Source organism: Diadema antillarum, unplaced genomic scaffold (assembly GCF_040938485.1).
Source record: "Diadema antillarum isolate AM-2024a unplaced genomic scaffold, OU_Dant_1.0 seq00000702_RagTag, whole genome shotgun sequence".
Classification (NCBI taxonomy): Eukaryota; Metazoa; Echinodermata; class Echinoidea; order Diadematoida; family Diadematidae; genus Diadema; species Diadema antillarum.
In genome coordinates this window covers 447,777-467,846 of record NW_027271607.1, presented here as the reverse complement: position 1 = coordinate 467,846, position 20,070 = coordinate 447,777, and the positions used below count along the sequence as shown (strand labels likewise).

Genomic DNA, 20,070 nt, shown 5'->3' with positions numbered 1-20,070 from the left:
AAAGAAATAGAGAGTTCTATCAGAAACAGAGGGTGATCCGTTAGCTTTCAGCTATCACCTAACAAAATAGACAAACATACCAAAGATTCGAGGTTTTACAACACGCTCTTAGACCCTAAATTTTGAATTATTACTATTATTATTATCAATACAGACAGATTTGTATAGCGAAGCTACTATGTAAATATCTACTGCGCTGTGATGTAACAGAGCTCGGCCGTAATAAGGCAAAACAACGTAACTCAGAATATCATGTTCTGAGAAAAACGACTTTGAAAATTCAATTGGTTCCCATTTTTCCGTCATAGGAGCAAAACACTTTTGAAGCAGCGAAGTTTCTTAGGCATTAATAAAGAATATCTCGGGAAAATTTCAGTAAAATAGGACTTCCCGTTTTAGAGTAATTGCCATGTTTAGAATAGATACAGCATTTTACCGAATCACAGCACTGTGCTGATGAGTAATTCTAGTTTGCCAAAAGAGCGTATCCTTACTTACGTTGTGCGAGAATCCTCACGCGGCAACATATCAATTAGGCAAAAGAACGTATCCTGACTTACGGCGCGTAAGCATTCTCCCGCGAAGCTACTTCAGTATGCCAAAACAACGTATCTTGACTTACAAATATCTGCGCCTCAACCCTTTCATCAATGTAATTAGGCAGAATGACGTATCCCAACTCTATGGCAACAATCTCTATGATTTATTTACTTTGACAATTTTGTTAACTGGATGATAAAAGTCCCGTTATGTCTTTTTAAATATACATAAGGAATAGTAAAACACGTTAGCTTGCAAAATGATCGATGCAATTGAACATTTTCGGTTTTTTTTTCTGAAAACTTACCGAGTATGTACTAAAATGTAATTAGTTGTTATCTACCAATTACCGTATATTTTTGTTTTACTTCATTTGCATACACAGTTTATAGTTTGAGATGTCCATTCTTTTTCATTATCTTTAAGTGTATGTTTTTTATCTCTTGATGTAAGATTTTTTTCATTGGGAGCATAATTATATGTGGTTTATCATTCATGTTGTTTTAACAAAAGCATTGATTTGGATTAATATTGACAACTAAAGTACGAGTTTGGGTAAAGTCTGAAAATGGATTTCATTACACTTCTTATGCCATGTGCTACAATTAAGATGAACTTGAAATATGTATATTTTTTAGTATGAAAATGCATGAGTGGTAACTATTATGACTGTATGGGAACTGGCAAAAAAAAACTAAAATAAAATGGGTATAAAAAAGAACTGTATAGACATCTGCACATACACTTCGTTTCAAAGACACATACACGCATGTGTTAATATTGAGACTCCTGTTTTAATTTCTACCTTTTCTTCGATTTATTTAACGATTTCCATTGAGATGAAAGGATTTGAACAGACAGAATAATATTAAGTACTTTGTTTATCGTTATAAGTTGTTGATGTTTGGTTGATTGCATGAATTGTATCCGGAAGGTTAAAATGCCTCAATTCTTTGAACAACAACAATAATAACAATGATTTATCAGGTAAGTATGAATCCAGGTTTTAATGTTTTTAGGTGTAACTTGACCACACACACACACACACACACACACACACGCACACACACAACCAAGCAAGTACAACACACACACACACACACACACACACACACATCTCAGACTTGTCAGAGGTGCAAACATTCTCTCAGTTGAATAACTTTGAGATAGACATGACAAACGTAGATGCAGAGACTGATTTACATTTTCTTAAAGGTTTATAGGGGAAAACATGTGTGTACATCTGTTTCTCAAAGACAACAGCATTACAGAAATCATTCGATTATTTGCAAGTCTTAACAATATGAAATAGGTATCTACGCTTTCTTCTTACAATCTAAGATAGAGTTTAATATGCCATTATGCTTTTATCACATTGAAAGCAAATCAGCAGCAACTATAAACATTATCATGATGGTAACAGAAATAGAAAAAAAAGTAATTTACTTCCCGAGTAAAGTAGCCTTTATTATTACGTACCACAGTTGAACAGAACCATGGGAGCAAAATTTTCAATTTCAATAGAACAGAACATTTTTTTTTTCTGGAGATTAGTTATACTTAGTTATATATTACCATATCAGACCTTTGCATCAATTTTTACCTTGGAAGATCAGAACATCTACAAATTACAAATTATGAATAGCACACAATGTATTTTTAATCCTTACTGTTGTTGAAGATCAAGTGTAGTAAGAAGTAAATACTTGGGTAAAGAACAATTATCAGGCAGCTGAAACGAAGGGAGAATTTGCAACAGTATTCACTTTAAACACATTTCAATAAACGTCTTATCACAACAGCGATTTGCTGTGCTGCAATACATCTGCGTTGTCTGAGAGCTCCCGGAGAGATTAGGCTCAAAATAAATCAAAATTATGCAGGAAATAAAGGTTACTATTTCCCTGGTTTTCTGAAATATGTTGACAAGTTTCAATCAACATGATATTGATTTTGCGGGCAAGCATTTACAACAATATTTACTATGAACAAGTGATAATTTTACCTAAAGTTCATAATCATCATTTCAAAGGGCAATAAGCCCTCATCATATTTTTTTTTGAAATAGAATCTTTAGTTTCATATCAATATAAAAAAAGAAATCTTTCTTGTGCCTTAATAACGTAAGAATAGTCATTAACATTTCACAGTTGAGTTTTGCGAGTTCTTAATTTAACTGTGAAAGATTTACTTGATCCTATATAAACAATCCGAGTGTTATTATTTTTCTTTTAAAGTTGACTGATCTAGTGCACAATCCACTCCATCTTTCATGAGATTCTGACGGGCGTGCAGAGCTGTTCTGAAATTTGTATAGTTGCTCCTTTCTCTGCTTTCGAACTGCTCGGTAGACCACTGCAGGAAAATAAAAAAAAGAAACGCAAGAGAATAATTAACACAAAATAAAATGAGGCACTCTGTATTTTCCATAAAAGAAAGCTAGTGAATTTCAATTCTGCTTTAGTTATGTGATTAGATTCTTCATTAGACATGGTTGTTTGTAACAAATCCTCTCTCACAGACCCCCCCCCCCCTCCTAAAAAAAGCAAAGAATATGAGAATGAGTATTTATGAAGAGTTTGTTCGCAAAACCGATAAGTCCGTTTTTGAAGATTTTGAAGTACAGTCTCTCTCATAAAGTACAATATGATATCTTTTAAATTATATACTGGTCAGTCCATAAAATCGAACATTTTTGAAGTTGTGGTCAAAAGAAGCAAACAATTTCGTATTATTCTCTTTATTTTTCTTGACCCTTAATCGCAAATATCTCCATTTAGCAAATATGGACTTATCGTATTTTGCAAACAAACTCTTCAAATAATGAAATACACTCACAGTATCTATTATTCAACATCATACAAATACCCCTTGAGGATGCACACGGCTGTGTGTTTGTTTTGAGACAGAATATGGTTACCATTTCATCAGTTTTCATTTAATATTATAATTTTTTATCGCTAAGGAATGAACTGTGAAATGTGGTATTCTCAAATTATCAGAAAGTCATCATCATGGATTCTGCCTTCTTTTCTTTTTTTTTTTATATTTTTTTCCAAATGCCGGCTTGTGTCGCTAGTGATAATGACAAAGGTGGGATTAATTTCTGCCCCCTTCTCCTAATACTTTTTTGTATGAACTAATAGGTGATTATTCAACGTGTACCTTTCATTGTACTTGATACACTGCATTCCTTTTCTGTGCTGGTCTAGGCTGGCGGTTGGTGTGGACACTGAAAAGAGAGACAAGCAAAAAGTTCAACACGAATGTTAATATCACCTAAAGTAGACGATTGGGTCTGAATATTTGAACTTTACATAGTATTTAAAACCATCTAACTTGATGATAAATATTCGAATTCCATAAGCTTTTGCCCTCAACATTTTTATGGGGAGGGGTGGAACGTATTAGCATGTATAGGATCTACCATGGCAACAATGCATTATATCGTATCGAAATGAAAAAAAAATGTTTTAAAGAATATGTACAGCTGACTAAAATTGCACAAAGAATTAAAAAGAAAATAAATCAGGCCTCCATAGTTATAGCAGGTAAAGAGTACCATTAAATATTACCTTATTTTTTAGGTTAATTTTAAGTGAGTAAATTCCTGTATGTATGAAAACACCACAATCACATTCTTCATCCTTTCAAGAAATAACAAACAAGATCTAAGACTACTTATGTTTCGCCAAAGATGTAGACCAAACATTCCATTTTATCCCTACTTTTCTTGCCAAAGTAATGCTGTTAATGTCATTATTAGAACATATTGTGTGCCATCAGTTCATGTAGCCACTAAAGACTAAATGGAATTCATCAGTATCAAGCTTTATTGTCATTTGCTTGAAGTCGAGTCTACTGTTTACTATAAAGCTGTTACTTTACAAAACTGAATTTGAGGTAGAAGACCTCAAGTCGAATGTCGATGATCATAACAGTATATTGGGGTCCACTTCCTTTGCGCATAGGTAAATTTCTTTTGACAGTCACTACTTGATCTACTAGACCACTAGTAGTAGTACAAGTATCCTACATTTACATAGGCCTTTAATAGTAGAACCACAACCACACCAATGAGCCACGTTTTGCCAAGCCCACCGACAGGAAAGGCTGTCATACTCATAGATCTATGTTTGCTCTTTATTTTCGTAGCTTGCTGTGTTTTTTGTTTATTTGTTTTTTACTCATTGTTTTCTTAAATCTAAGTGAAAACTATAATTGAAAGTACTGGACCCTACTACTAGCATAGCGTACTGTCGTCCACTATGTACAGCCCAATCGCCGTACTTCGCACGGCGTCTGGTCGGGCTGGATCAAACTTAGACCTGACAAAAACAAAATAAAACTTACCGGTGTTACCGCTGATTTTCTCTTTGTGGTAGCATTAACTGGTCAGGAGAATATCCATTCCATGACTGCAAAACAGAACAACTGGCATGACTTCATAGTTCACACTGCAGCAAAGCTTGCCTGCCAGTCAACCAGTACTCTGCTACAGCACTGCTGCAGGCTGTTGTGGCAAGCGGCCCGGCATCAGCGGCGGCACTACACTCACTGCCGCGGCTGAAATGGATCTGCAGCACGTAGCCGTATGTCTTGCACATAGAGTTAATATGCAGTGTAGCGTGTGTTGTGATGGCCACGATGTTGATACGTTGTTTTGCCGTGCTGACTGTAGCGCGCATGGCCCTGATTTTATACAGCAAAGCGCAGTATGATGACATACGTTCTTTTGCCGTGCTGACTGTAGCGCGCATGGCCCTGATTTTATACAGCAAAGCGCTGTATGATGACATACGTTCTTTTGGCGTCGCAATTTCCTTCTTTTTTCTTGAGAAACCACCATGAAAAAACAGTGTATGTAAAGATACGTTCATTTGCCGTAACAGCGAAAATGCTTTCTTTGTCATTTCTATACGTATCTCAGCTTACGTTGTTTTGCCTAGCTGGAAACGGCAACGTTGTGAAAAAGGTGTGTGAGATACGCTTTTTATCTCTGAAATGGTAAACATTTGGGAATTGAGACATTCACCATTAAAAAGAGCACATTTTATTTAGGAGCCATATGCTCATAACTCAAAATGCCCAAATTTTGAGTTACGTTCCTTTGCCTTATCACGGCCGAGCTCCTGACGTTGTCACTGATTAGACACACGAAAAATAGATAACAAATTAATCAAAGGCTTCTGAAAAAAAGGTAAGTCTTCAATAAAGATTTGAAGACAGCAAGTGATGATGCCTTCCTCAGTTTCTCAGGTAATTGATTCCAAAGTGAAGGAGGAGGACTCAAGATATTCGAATTTGTGTTACTGAATTGTTAAAAGACATAAGCATTTTTTTGTTTGTTTTCAGCACCTATCAATGTCTACTTTGCAGTGAAATTATTTGCTTGTTTCTTCTTATTATTACTTTTTCCCCTATATTGTGGAGAGCAAAAAAGTATACTCGCACATTTATGGTAGGCTCTCATGCGTAACAAACTAAAGATATAAAAAGTGCAGAAAATTATATATACATACATGTTTCTGAAAAGATCTTTACATTTTAAAATCACTTGGTTTTTGTCCCCACGACTTCTTTGATATGGTATATCACATTATATCATCACGATCTTTTAGATGAAATAAGCAGCACACAAAGACATTCAAACATTACAAAAACAGAGCTTTTGCACAGTCCAGTCTTTTAAAGGATTACAAAAGGAGATGGGAAATAAAAAAGAGAAAGAAATTGAAGAGTTTGAAAAGAAAGACTGATATATTAACTTTCATCAACTTGGGATATTTAGAATAAAACAAGGAAAATAATCAGAACATACAATGAATTTGAGCCAAAAAAGTTAATAAATTTGCTCATTTGAGATACATGTATATGCAATTTAAGCTGCTAGAATAGAAAGACTATAATAAAAAGAATATGAGATCTTTCAATCATAAATTAAATGACATTATTTGTAAGGACACAAAAGAATGAGATATCAATGGAAAGGTTTTACTTTGTTCCATCTGATGATGGACTTACTTTAAGATGATCAAAAGTAGAGGTCTTGAACTTAAACTTGTCGTTCTTTTTTTTTTGAGATTTTCAACATTTTTCAAAGTGAATATCATGCATATAGGCTTCTGACCTTATTTTGTTTATATCATATTTCGATATAATTATGTACAATATCTATTATGTGCTTTTTTTTGGCATAATGTGATGTACATACTTATATTCTTTGCTGATGTGAAAACGAATAAATGAAATGAATATAATCATTCAAATAACCTGTTTTGCAAAAAAAAATTTCATGTCAATGATCATCTTTATGAAAAAAAAAATCTTGTCATTTAGTGACTTAAAGACTGTATATATTTCCAGTAGATTATGCTACTTTGATATAAAAAGAAAAGACAAGTGCGTTTATCTTTTTTATTTTTTTGCTTTCAAACTCTTCGAATATATATTTGGAAACTGAGAAGATGACTTGTGCTGATTTTAAGTAAATTGGGTGACATCAATATAACTTGTTGCGTTTGAACGTTTGCTCGACGGTTTATTTTTGTCTGAATCTTAAGTGCAAATGTAAAGGACTTTACGCCAGAAAGTCTTTCACCTGCGTGGAGCTGGAGCCGCATTATGTCAATAATACTGCAGCCCGCCTCATGTCCCGCCTGTGCATTTATCTGAACTAAGCAGATCGATTGCGGTAAACATGCCACCTATTTGGGTGGAAGTGCGATGAAACGAGATCAGCAGTAGACCCGATTCCAATGCCCTCTGAAATTGGTTTCTTTCAATATTGAATCAATTAGTTTTACTTTGTTACACACTGCCGTGTGCGCAGGCGATTGAGAAAAAGAGGAAGAAGAAGAAGAAGAAGAGTGAAGTACACATACATAAAAATAGGGTGAGTTTGGCAGCACATTTCTGTTTAAATGTTATCCTTGTTCTGCTTCAGATAAGCGTTCAGAAATCCTATCCAAAATCGAAGTTACAAACCTATCCGGATTAAAAAAAAAGAAGAAGATAAATTTGTCCGTTTTACTGTCTTGTGCTTACGATCTTCAATTCTGTGCTTCATGTTTTTTTAACGTCAATGTTGACTATTTACGTCCTTTAATCAGTGTTATATCCACAAATTTCTTCATACATCTAGTCAACAAGAAACATTTGGTATCTACCTGCTTGATTCTTAATTGTCGTGCAATAATTGTTGCATTTATCCATTTATTCACTCATAAAGTTAGATGAAAATGGACATGTGAGTGATTGACAAAATATTCCGCCACAGTTACTCATGCAATCTATGAGCTTTTGATGCACGAGATATTGTTAAAATGTATTCACATTATAATATATGAGGATGTAAATAAATTCATAATGTTTGTGAAGATATTCATATATCAGGTATCTATCGCCCTCTGTATACATATATATATATATATATATATATATATATATATATATGAAGAGCTTGTTCGGAAAAACCGATAAGTCCATATTTGCCAAATGGAGATATTTGCGATTAAAGGTCAAGAAAAATAAAGAGAATAATAATATTTATTTTTGCTTCTTTTGACCATAACTTCAAAAATGTACCTTTATGTGTAGTGACCAATTTTTAATTTAAAAGGTATTATTTTGTACTTTACGACAGAGACCGTACTTCAAAATCTAAAAAATGGACTTATCGGTTTTTGCGAAAAAAACTCTTCATATATATGTATATATATGCGTACAAGGAGTCTTTAGAATCAAAAACACTTATTTCCATATCTAAATAATACATTTACAAAGGTAATCTGCTGAAAAAATAAGTGATATATATATTTGATAAATCTAAGGAAATCTTCAAACACACTATTTTTTATGTATTTATGCGCAGTATCTATGACAAGACTTTATTTTTCTCTCTTTGATGATGACCTCACGAAAAAATTGAAAACGCCTGGCTCTGCATTAACATTCATCATAGGAAGGCGAGGAAAATCTGTGTTAAGTGGGCCAGTAGAGTAATCATTCAGATACCAACATTAGACATGCAATCACGAAGTAATTATTGCTCTCAGAATATCTTGTCCTCTTTTGCCTTCGGTAATGTCATTCGTCATTAAAAGAAAAGAAAGAAATGTGTGTCCTACAGTGAGTTTTAGAGGCATGGATTCTTGCAATGCATTATTCTTCCACAATAAAAAAAAATGTATTATGACCGATACTACTGCACAATGTTCTAGAAGCAGATGCTGTTTTCCTGTCTTTTATTGAAATAAATTGGAGGAAACGGAATGGAAGGAGAACAGTAGGCGTCTGTATAAGTTGGAAGAAGGCAAATGAGATAAATCTATTCTCACGAACCGTTGTGAATGCAAATTAGTGAAGTTATTCGTCAGTCTCAATTAAAACATGTCTTCGAATTGAGATAAATGATCAGATATTTTTTAAATAAGCGAGGATGGCTGTTAAAGGCCATTTTATACGAAGCTAAGGCGATCTCAGGGAAAGCCATCACTCCATCCCACCCCATTCCAATTGAGAAGATATTAATGGATCCCGACGTATATTAAGGGCCGTCAGTTCTGATACTCAAAATTGAGATGAATCTTTCCAGAAGTGGACTAATTATCTCGCGGTAGGGGTGCAAATTTGCACGCAGAGAAGGTACTATGCCCGGTGTAAGATCCGTGTTTTACGAGTGAGCACAGTCATGGGACGTTTATTGCCCTGTGAAAAGGCCTTTGCCTGCAGCACAAACAGTTCAGCATCGCTTATAGCTTCATATTCTATGAAGCAGGGCCTATAATTTTGTTTGCGACGAAAAAAAAATGTATTAGAAAAAAATGATGAGGTTCTTCCTTTTCTTATTTGTCTTCGTTTATATTTTTCTTTATACAGACACCACGATGTAATGACTTCTGCTATGGTATGGCTGCCATATCGATTGTTCGTCATCATTATCATGCTACCACATCTGTCAATTCTTTTCGTACTCCTTCCTTTTCGTCATTTTGCTGTCTTCTCTGGGTCTCATGCCCCTTCTTCTTGCATGTCACATTTGCTTTCAACCCCATAATGATTATTGTAATCGCAGAAGGCTTAATGCTTGCATGCTCATTAAACGACACGACTAACAATAACACTCCACAGACTGTCCTTGATGAAGGAAAACAACAGATCTCACACTGATGTCGCGAACAGGTATAATACTACCGGTGACAGCTAACATTAGGAAATAAGCTGGAAGAACAGAGTCGACATTTTGCATTAGCATTAAAAATGAAAATTTTGAGTCTCACAACATTTGATATGTATGATTTTAATATATATAAATCATAATAATTGTTAATGAAATGTAAACATCTCAGTATTCAATCCTTTCTCCACCATGCCTAGGACTTTGAACAAAGTTTAGGACGCTATGGTGTTTTCTCTTCCAATTTTCACTCAAAGCACACTAGGGGCTCAGTAAAGAGGAGGCAAGAATCGCTAAATGTCACTATCCTTGATAACAATTTGTAAAAATAGAAAACTAATATCAGAATCAAAGTATATAAGAATAACAATTCGTCAATCGAAATGTGCCTACATCGAAATAATGATACTTACCTCAAAAACATAACATAACTACAAAACACACACACACACATAAAGACAAAGTCGGAAACAACGACAATTAAGTGACAGGCTTTCCTTCGGGTGTCTCTACATAGAATAAATATGTTGGGGGAAGGGGTGGTATTGAAACCTCGGCAAACTTAATACGGAGCAAAATTGATTACATTCAGCAATGTCTTGAGAGAGATTGCTCTGAGCCAGACAGTTTGCTTTCTTAGATGACGTCATCAAACTCATAGACAAAAAAAAAAGAAAACACGGCACAGCAACATGTTCATCGTTTCACACTATCCTGCAGTATGGACACTTTTAAAGGAGTACATTCATTTTACCTGCGTTCTATTCTATTGGACAAAGAAGAAAACAAAACAACAACTGACAAACTGGGCTTTTCGGGGGGGGGGGGGAGTGGTCAGGATGGCTGAAGGTTTGGGTGCAGGTTGCATGCAGCCACTGAAAACAATTTTGAAAGCCATTTAACTTAAAACATGCCCTGTATGCCTGCAATTCACAGCTAGCCTACAATTTGCAAGGACAAAATATTGTAATAACACAGCAATCTTTTTATGGACTGTGCATATTCAAAATAACACAGACATTGTCACCCCCCAAAACACACACACACACACACACAAAAACAAGAATCATTGCTACTGTCACCTCAGGGAAGACACCCTTTTACATTTTGAAAGTCATTCGACGACCTCCGAATCATTGGGCTTCCGTTAATACTGTGTGAACTTTCCCTGTTGGAAAGAACACAGTGTGAAGCACACTGTAAACACATAGTGAACACAGTGTTACATTATAATTCATCAATCCACAGTGTGAAACAGAACATCAATGTGTGAACTCTTTGTGAAAACCACACCACAGTGTGACATCATATTCACAACTGTTAAAATTCGAGTGTTTTCACATAGTCAACGATTCGTACACACTGTGAACACACTGTGACACACTGTGCTCGTTCCACCGGGGTTACGACACGAGATCTAAATAGCCTTGAGGTAGAATGATTACTAATGTACACTCAAGTTGTCTTCTGTGGGGACCTCTATGTGTGTGATTGCTTACTTTTACCGTTTTATGCATTGAATAGGAATGAAGGTGTTTCGCAATTATGGCACTACCTGTTAACTGAAGAATTAAATGAATATTAATTGCAGTATGAACTTAAAGATTGTGTATTAATTACTATCGTTGTGATTTGATCAATGCGGAAAAGAAAATCCTCTGAAGTGGGAAACTTTATCAAGGAACCTACGCGCAAAATGACCTAATCAATTATCTATCATTCGTCCTGCATAAAGCACCATGTATAGTGAAATGTCATTTCCCTGTAACTATTACTCTTTTAGCAAAGTATGTAGATGGATTATTAACTCATTACTATCAACCCACAAACAAGCACACACGTATTATACAAGCATAAGTTCGTATGTGTATAATCTGAGCATATATTGTGCTCAAATCAAAATCAACTTCAGTTTGGAAAGTAAAAGCAAAAATAAAGTGAGTGAACATAATTCTTTCTCTTGTCCGAGGAATATTATTTCCTCCATCACTATTAATCCACACACACACACACACACACACACACACACAAACACGCAGATATATACAGATACGAACATAAACAATCGTAGTGTAGTGTACTGACATCGAGATCACCTTCAAATTGGGAGGTACAAACAAAAATGATTCAAAGAAAGTAAAGATAATTCTTCCGATTGTCCTGTAGGAACAAGCCGAGGAATCCGGTTTACACAAGAGCGAGATGGACGCAGTGTGCATTGTCTGCGCTCATCTCACTCACAACGCAAATAGAGTATAAAACTGAGATGAAGAGTAGGAAGTGAATTCCCACACGGACTCACCCGACGTGGACCCCAACTTTGCCGGCGGGGGAAGTAAGAAAAAAAACCAAGAATCGAGCCACCAGCAGTGCTGCTCGCAGTTAAGATGTTTGGAAGCCGCGGAAAGCCCGGGTAGGCAGCCAATTTATTAGTAACTTTCGCTCGTTCCTCCCTTTGTCAATTCTTTTGTCCAGCTTTCTTTCCGACTCTCTGTGCCTCCGTCGGGAACTCCGCGTTACATTCGCCTCTCAGTTGAAAATGGACGATTGGCGCCAGTAAGAGAACCTTTTAAAGGAATCATATTAGTGTCACGTGACGCGTGTGTTCGGGCATGCGCACTATACGTACCCCACTTCAGTTGTACACGGAATTTGCACAGTGAACGGGAAGGAAGGAGCCAGCTCACGACCATGAGGTGAAAGTTGTTGGTCTTCGCGATGTTTCAATCAAGAAAGTTCATCGTCGATCCCCCTCCACTTCCTATGTGGTTGAATCTTTTAATGTCATCAGTTATCCTGAGGGGACGCAATATACGGCATCCGCTGTGCTTATGGAATCGCTTTCTACGAAAGCCCCGCATGTTTAATTTGGACTCACTGATCTAATACCTTCATGACGCCAGTGGATTTTTATTAAAGATGAAAACACATGTATTCTCATTCGGTTGACAAATCACTTTTGTGCGAGTTTTATTCTGTACCGTTTTAATGGGTATTTCGTCGTAATCACGGCTGCTCTATGTGTTTCCAGTGATTTCCGACGTGTTGTGACTACGTTGGTGATTGCAGCAGAGCACCTCGGCCTCTGTATCTCCCCTTTTACTCAATTGTCTCCGACTGCCACACAATTGTTTGTCTTTCCCTGTGGATTGTTTTCACTACATCGAACAACAATGTGCAGATGACGCAAACGTTTGATGGGTACCACTCGTAATTATAACGTAATTGCAATTTTCATTCGGTCTCTATGCCGTTCTGATAGGCAGCGAAGTACTGTTCATACGTGAAATTGCTTACAGCTGTAATGGCTCATCATGTGCATTTTTGCGCATTCTTACAGTTACGTAACTGTGTTGCTCGGGTGACAAGGAGTCTTGTATTTCGCTATGCTTTCGTATATTTTATTCCTTTCTTTTGCTCTTTTTGCTCTCTTTTCTTTTACGTCCCTTTCCTTCCTTTCATAGTTTTCTTTACTAGGTTGTTTAAGAAGACCAACACTTTCATAATTATTATATACAGGGACCTATACATTACAAGCTTTGCTTTTTAGTAGGTCCCCACATTTCATGTTTGTTAAATTGTCTTCTCTTGTATTCTTTGTAATTACGACGCTATGTTCAATCTTATGTTCAATCGATCGTATCATGTTTGATGTTTTGAAATGTGGAACAATAAAATCAAATCAAATCAAATCAAATCAAATCAAATCAAACGGAAAAATCCAGAGAACAGCACCTGACTGCTGCCTGAGGATGGGATGTGTCTTGCGGTACTCCTTGGATTCCCCTCTTTTTAACAGCTACATATCTGATCGGATACACCGTCATATTTGAATAGATCGAAGTTAAAAGGGGATGGAAAATATGAATATCTTGTGTACTAGTTGTTGTTGTTGTTTTTTTTTTCAATCTAATGGTTATGCAGGATATTTTTGTATTCTCTTCCATTTGTGTTTTTGTGTCTAAACAAAGATTTTGATTTTGTGCGTGTGTGTGTATGTTCACATCGTTAGTGCTTTAACACAAAGGAAACTCGTTTGATTGTTACTTTGATAGCGCACCACTTCATAAAGCTGTGCCTATAAATCATAATTAGTCATAATTAGTCATAATTGTTATGCAAGTATAACGGCGTCTACCTCGTGAACAATCACGCTGGAGAGATGACTTGCAATCGTCCTGCGATAAACTTTAAGGAGTGGTATAGGCCTAGCTCCCATTTTGCGAAAAGCCATTATCTAATGAATGCTGGATGAGATCAACGCAGGAAATTTCATGTGAGGGACAGAGTTACTCTCTCATTAACCATATGCCTAAAGATTTCGCTATGTCGTATTCTTTTATTCAAAGTGCCACTATTTTGATTGTTTACTATGTTTATAGTATAATCATACATGTAACCTACATTGACATTTAATTTCGAGCGTGTTCAATATTTGACTCAGAAACAGCTATTATCTGAGAAAGAGATTCTTATGAATAAAGGAAAGGAAGTGAAGGTAATTATCTGGTGCATTGCTACATTCTTTCACTAAAATATATGAAAATTATTTTTGACATGTCTATGGTATCTGATTCATTTCATTTCACACATGCATGTTCACATGCATGTTTTTTTTTATTTTCATTTCCAATCAAACACAGGTAATACACTTTGACATGATTACATATATTGGAACATAATAATACATATTGGTTCTTAAAAGAACTTCATGGAAATGGAAATTGAGGGGCTGCTAAAAAGCGAACTTGTAGATTGCAGTCCCCTCACTTACGTTACATTACTACAATACATTAATTATATATGACTTTATAACACAATACAACGATACATGTACCGTACAAGCTAATCATTGAAAGTATACAGTTTTCATTCAATCAAATCGGATGGTTACATGAAGTACAGTGTATACGCTTTCACATGTATACACATACACATAGACATAGACATAGACATAGACATACACATACACATACACATACACACACACACACACATACACATACACACAAGCACACAGACGTACCCACATACACATATGCACACACACGCACGTACACACACATGTATGCATCCACATACATTGTGCACACACAGAAGAGAGTAGGGAAAGAGAGGGCGGGAGGGGGAGAGGGGGAGTAGAGAGAGCGAAGGGCAGGTCAACATTCTCGATACAGGGTGAAGAAAAAGAACAACAATTCCAAACAGTCAAACTAATCATGGGGTACATATGAGCTAATCAAATATTTCTTTAAATTACTAGAGAATGATTTCAAACTAATGGAATCTTTTATATTTTTCTCAAGGGAATTCCAAAATTTTGGGCCACTGTAGATAAACGTGGATTTTGTAAATAGAGTTCGGGTAAGGGGCAAATGATATTCATCTGTTTGACGAGTGGGGTATTTATGAATATTTTTATTCTTATTAAACATATTCTCAAAAACTGAAGGAAGTGACTTATTATACAAACTGTACATAAATTGACCAAGGTAATAATAATACAAATCCCTTACTTTTAAAACCTTATTCTCCACAAATAATCCGTCAGTATGAGAATATTTGGAGGTATTACATATTACTCGAAGTGCTTTTTTTTGTAACAATAATAATTTATCCAAGTAAGTTGAATGTGTATTTCCCCATACTATAATTCCATACGTTAAATGAGGTAAAATTAACGTTGAATATAACATTAGCAACTTTTTAACAGAAAAACAAAACTTTACTTTATTAATTACACCTATGTTACTGGAAATAGTGCGGCATATACAATCTATATGCTGTTTCCAAGAAAGCTTACTATCTACAGTTACACCAAGAAATCTAACAGAATAAACCTGTTTTATCACTTCATTTTCAAAAATTATATCATGTGGCAATTTATCAAGGGTATTACTAAACAACATCACATTTGTTTTCTGCAAATTAAGCGATAATCTATTTGCTCTTAGCCATTGCATTATCTTGTTCAATTCTATATTCATGACATCAACTAATGTATGAGGATTTGAATGAGAAAAGAAAAGATTAGAATCATCTGCAAATAATATAAAAGAAAGAACATTTGAAGATTTGGGAAAATCATTGATGTAGATAATAAAAAGTAACGGCCCTAGTATACTTCCTTGTGGAACTCCACAATCAACTGAGCGCAAAGAAGATTTTTCATTGTTTATACAAACAAATTGTTTTCTGTCTTTCAAATAACTTCTGAACCACTCCAAGGCCTTCCCACGTATACCATAATGATTAAGTTTATAAAGAAGAATGTCGTGGTTAATCGTGTCGAAGGCCTTGGAGAGGTCCAGGAAGATTCCTGCAGTATGTTGAAACTTATCAATTGCTCGAGATACTTTTTCAGTGAAAGATAATATTGCATGTGCTGTGCTATGTTTCTTGCGAAATCCAAATTGATATTTTGACAAAATGTCATTTCTATTAAAAAAATCTATAACTCGAGAATATATTATCTTTTCTAATATTTTAGATATATTAGGCAAAAGAGAAATAGGTCTGTAATTATTCAATTCTTCCCTATTACCCTTTTTAAAAATTGGAACTATTTTTGATATTTTCATAACATCTGGTACCTGCCCTTGTGATATTGATAGATTAAAAATGTGAAACAAAGGATCAACAATATAAGGTATTATATTTTTTAACAGTATATTATCAATATCATCATAACCAGAACTTCTTTTAGAAGGTAAATTATGAACAATATCTAAAATCTCATATACTGTTACAGGGGAAAAAAAGATTGAATTTTGATTACCTACATCCAGATAATCATAAAATTCTTTAGTAGACAACGGAATATTTGCACAAAGATTCTGGCCAACAGTTGAAAAATGTGAATTAAATATTTCTGCTATCATACGTAAATCTTTTATTTCAAATCCATCATTCTTAATTTTAGAAATAACATTTCTTTCCTTATGCTTATTCAATGTTTCATTTATCAATTTCCAAGTATTGCGCATATCATTTTTAAACAAATCTAATTTTCTCATATAATAATTCCTTTTTTCTTTACGCAATACCATAGTGAGAGTATTTTTATATGCAGTATACTTATCACGAGATTGCTGTGTTTTTTTAGCCTTACTTACATAATACAAATTATTTTTACGATTAATTGAACGTAATAATGACTTTGACACCCATGGCAATCTTGGATCACGTTTATAACTACCCAACTTCTTTTTAACTAATGGAATATGTGTATCTAACAAAATAACAATCTTATTTATAAAAATTTCATAAGCTACATTCGTATCTTGCACCACATATAAGTCAGACCAGTCAATTTCCATCAAAGATTCCTGAAACTGGGCTATATTCTGAGGTGTAAACTTACGCCTTCTTTCATAATTCTGAGGTATTTTCGTCTTTAACTGTAAAGATGAACACATATAAATAGCATAATGATCAGATATATCCGTAAGTATAATAGCAGAATCAGGAAAAGGGTTTACATTACAAAAAATATTATCTATTAAAGTGGCAGATTGTTCTGTTACACGGGTTGGTTTTGAAATCAAGGGTGAGAAATATGCAGAGAGCATAATATTGAGAAATTCCTCGGGATAATAAGAATCATTACATTTACTTAAATCAATATTAAAGTCACCCATTAAATAACATTCCTTATTCAAAACTGAATATTCTTGTAATAATTCATTAAAATAATCAAAAAATAATTTTATATTAGCATCAGGGGGCCTGTATATTACGCCTAATAAAATATCTTTCCGATTAGGCACTTTGATTTCTATAAATAAGGATTCAACAAAACTTTCCATTCGACAGATATCTTTTCGAATGAAAAAATCATAATTGGATTTAACATAGAAGGCAACACCCCCACCACTTCTATTATATCTGTCGTTATTTATCAAATGATATCCTGGGAGATTAAATAAAGAGGCAGTATTATCAGTGAGCCATGTTTCTGTAAGCCCAATTACAGAAAAAAATGAGTCTGTAAAATTATCTAAAAAAATACGCAAATTTTCAAAGTTTTTATTTAAACTTCTTATATTCATATGCATCAGGGAGAACTTTTCGCTAACATCTTTGGACTTTAATTGATTAACAGTGACATATGGCGAAGAAATATCTTGAAATTTATCATTAAAAATATCATTTGTATGAAAATTAATATCTTTGGATATTAGGTTGTCAAATGACAGTGAAGCAGTAGCATTCTGATTATTTGAATCAAATACAAATAAATCATGAAAATCCTGTTCATTCAAACGACTGAAGTCAAAATCAAATATCGAATCAGCCATTAAATCGATTCAATGCTGGAAGACCCTGACGGTCGTAACAAAACCACCGCACGTCCTGTAATGAGAAATCTACTGACCTGTTGAAAGAAGAGGGAATGAAAAGAAAGAGTGTACATACATACACACACATGGTACATACAAACACATGCATACAAACACATACACAAACATACACTCAAACACACACACACACGTTCATATACAGACGCACACACATACAATGTACTCATACACATCAACGTCATAAGGGGACTTACACATCTATCAATTTAAGGAGTCACATCGGTCTCTCCAAAGGAGCACAGGAGTAAAATAACCTTATGTTCAAACTACAATCTTAGAATTTGTACCGTTCACTAATTTCATTGGTACTTTCATTACCTATCAATAACTATCACACACACACACACAAAAAAAAAAAATTAATGTACCATTATTACGTACAATTATTAATAACAGATCTTTCCTGGAAGCAACGAAAAGAAGAAAAATGTTGAAAAAAAAGTTTGTAATTAAATCTCATAAAATCAAAATTATTATGGGACAGAGAAAAAAGGATATTAAAAAAAGAAAAAATAATAATAATAATGTTTCTTACTAAATCAATCATAACTATATCCTAATCTTTTATTGCCTAAGAGGCATATTATGAAAATGTCCTAATCTATTACAAACAGAAAAATTAAAATAAACACAGGATTTATGTGTAATGTCAGGGTTACTGCATATTTCCAATCTATTAACATTACAACTATATTTAAAAAAACACAAAAAAATAAAACAAATCTCAATAACAGTACAGACTTAATAAATCGGTTAATTCATACAAAAAAATTAAAAAAATATAACACTATTCTATACTTTAATAAACCAATTTCAATATCTAGACAATAAAAGAAAAAAAAATTTACAACAAAATAACGGTATTCACGTCTCATTAAAAAAAAGAAACATTAGCTAGATATTTTACAATCAATGACACGTTAAGGTTTCGATAATAACATTAAATCATGATCGGTTGCAAATCAGAACGTGGTTACTGAGTAACCCTTAACTTGATTAATACATCGAGCCATACGATTAAAAAACAAAAAATCCACAATCGATTGCAAGTCAAGGTATTAATAAAGATATCGAGCATGGTCGTTTATATATCAGAGCGTGGTTACTGAGCAACTCTTTAAATTGATGAGTAAATTGGGCCATAAGATAAGATATAAAGGAAATAACATTTTGCAAAAAGACAAGAAAAGAACAAAATCAAACTTCGACCGTAAGAAAAAACAAAAACGGAAAAGATATTCCGATCTCACAGCATAGTTGCGACATAATATTCCTTGATCGATTTTAATTCGAAGTGTAACAGTGCCTATCGATTCTTACCATTAGGATACATTATTCAAATACCTGATTTACTTATGGGGGACGATTACAATCAGATTTGTTTAACCTATCCAAAACTAAACAATACAAAACACTCAATCATTCAATGTAATACCTTAGAAAAAATCATTCGGAGATACATCATTATGATGTATCAAATTAGGTTGAGAGAAAAAAAGCTACACTCAACATCATAAACAATGAGCGAACGATCATGATCGAATTGGAACGTTCTCAACTATCGGGGGAGACTGCAGTATTCATTATGCTTGAAACAAAAACAGAAAAAAAGAAAAAAAGAAAATAATCTATACTTATCAAAACACCAAATTTCAGATTTCAATACAACCCTTTACCTAGATCAATTCAAATAAATATAAATTTAGTATATTCATACCGTAAGAGGAAAAAAGAAAGAATGTCAATCCATAAAAAGGGAAAAATCAAAAATATAAAAATAATTATATGTTATTCTTAAAGGTGGGATAATGTGTCAAACATTAATATAATCAGAGCGGGGCAATATAAACACAATAAGTAGAATATTTAAAGTAATATCAAATATCCAGTATCATAATAATTTATACAAACTTTGCATCAATATCAATTTCAAATAATAATATATTCAGTACATTTATCGGATATCAATCAGAAAAAAATACAGAACGT

At 34.1% G+C, this 20,070-nt stretch overlaps 1 protein-coding gene across 1 annotated transcript in view; it reads right to left on the bottom strand.

The window, feature by feature from the left end:
- Positions 1–12,239, bottom strand: part of LOC139737749 (uncharacterized) — a 52,689-nt gene extending 40,450 nt beyond the window's left edge. Inside the window, exon 1 of the mRNA XM_071648425.1 lies at positions 12,021–12,239. The gene's annotated coding sequence lies outside the window, so the exon portion shown is untranslated. The remainder of the gene's footprint in view (positions 1–12,020) is intronic.
- Positions 12,240–20,070: the final 7,831 nt, after the last annotated feature.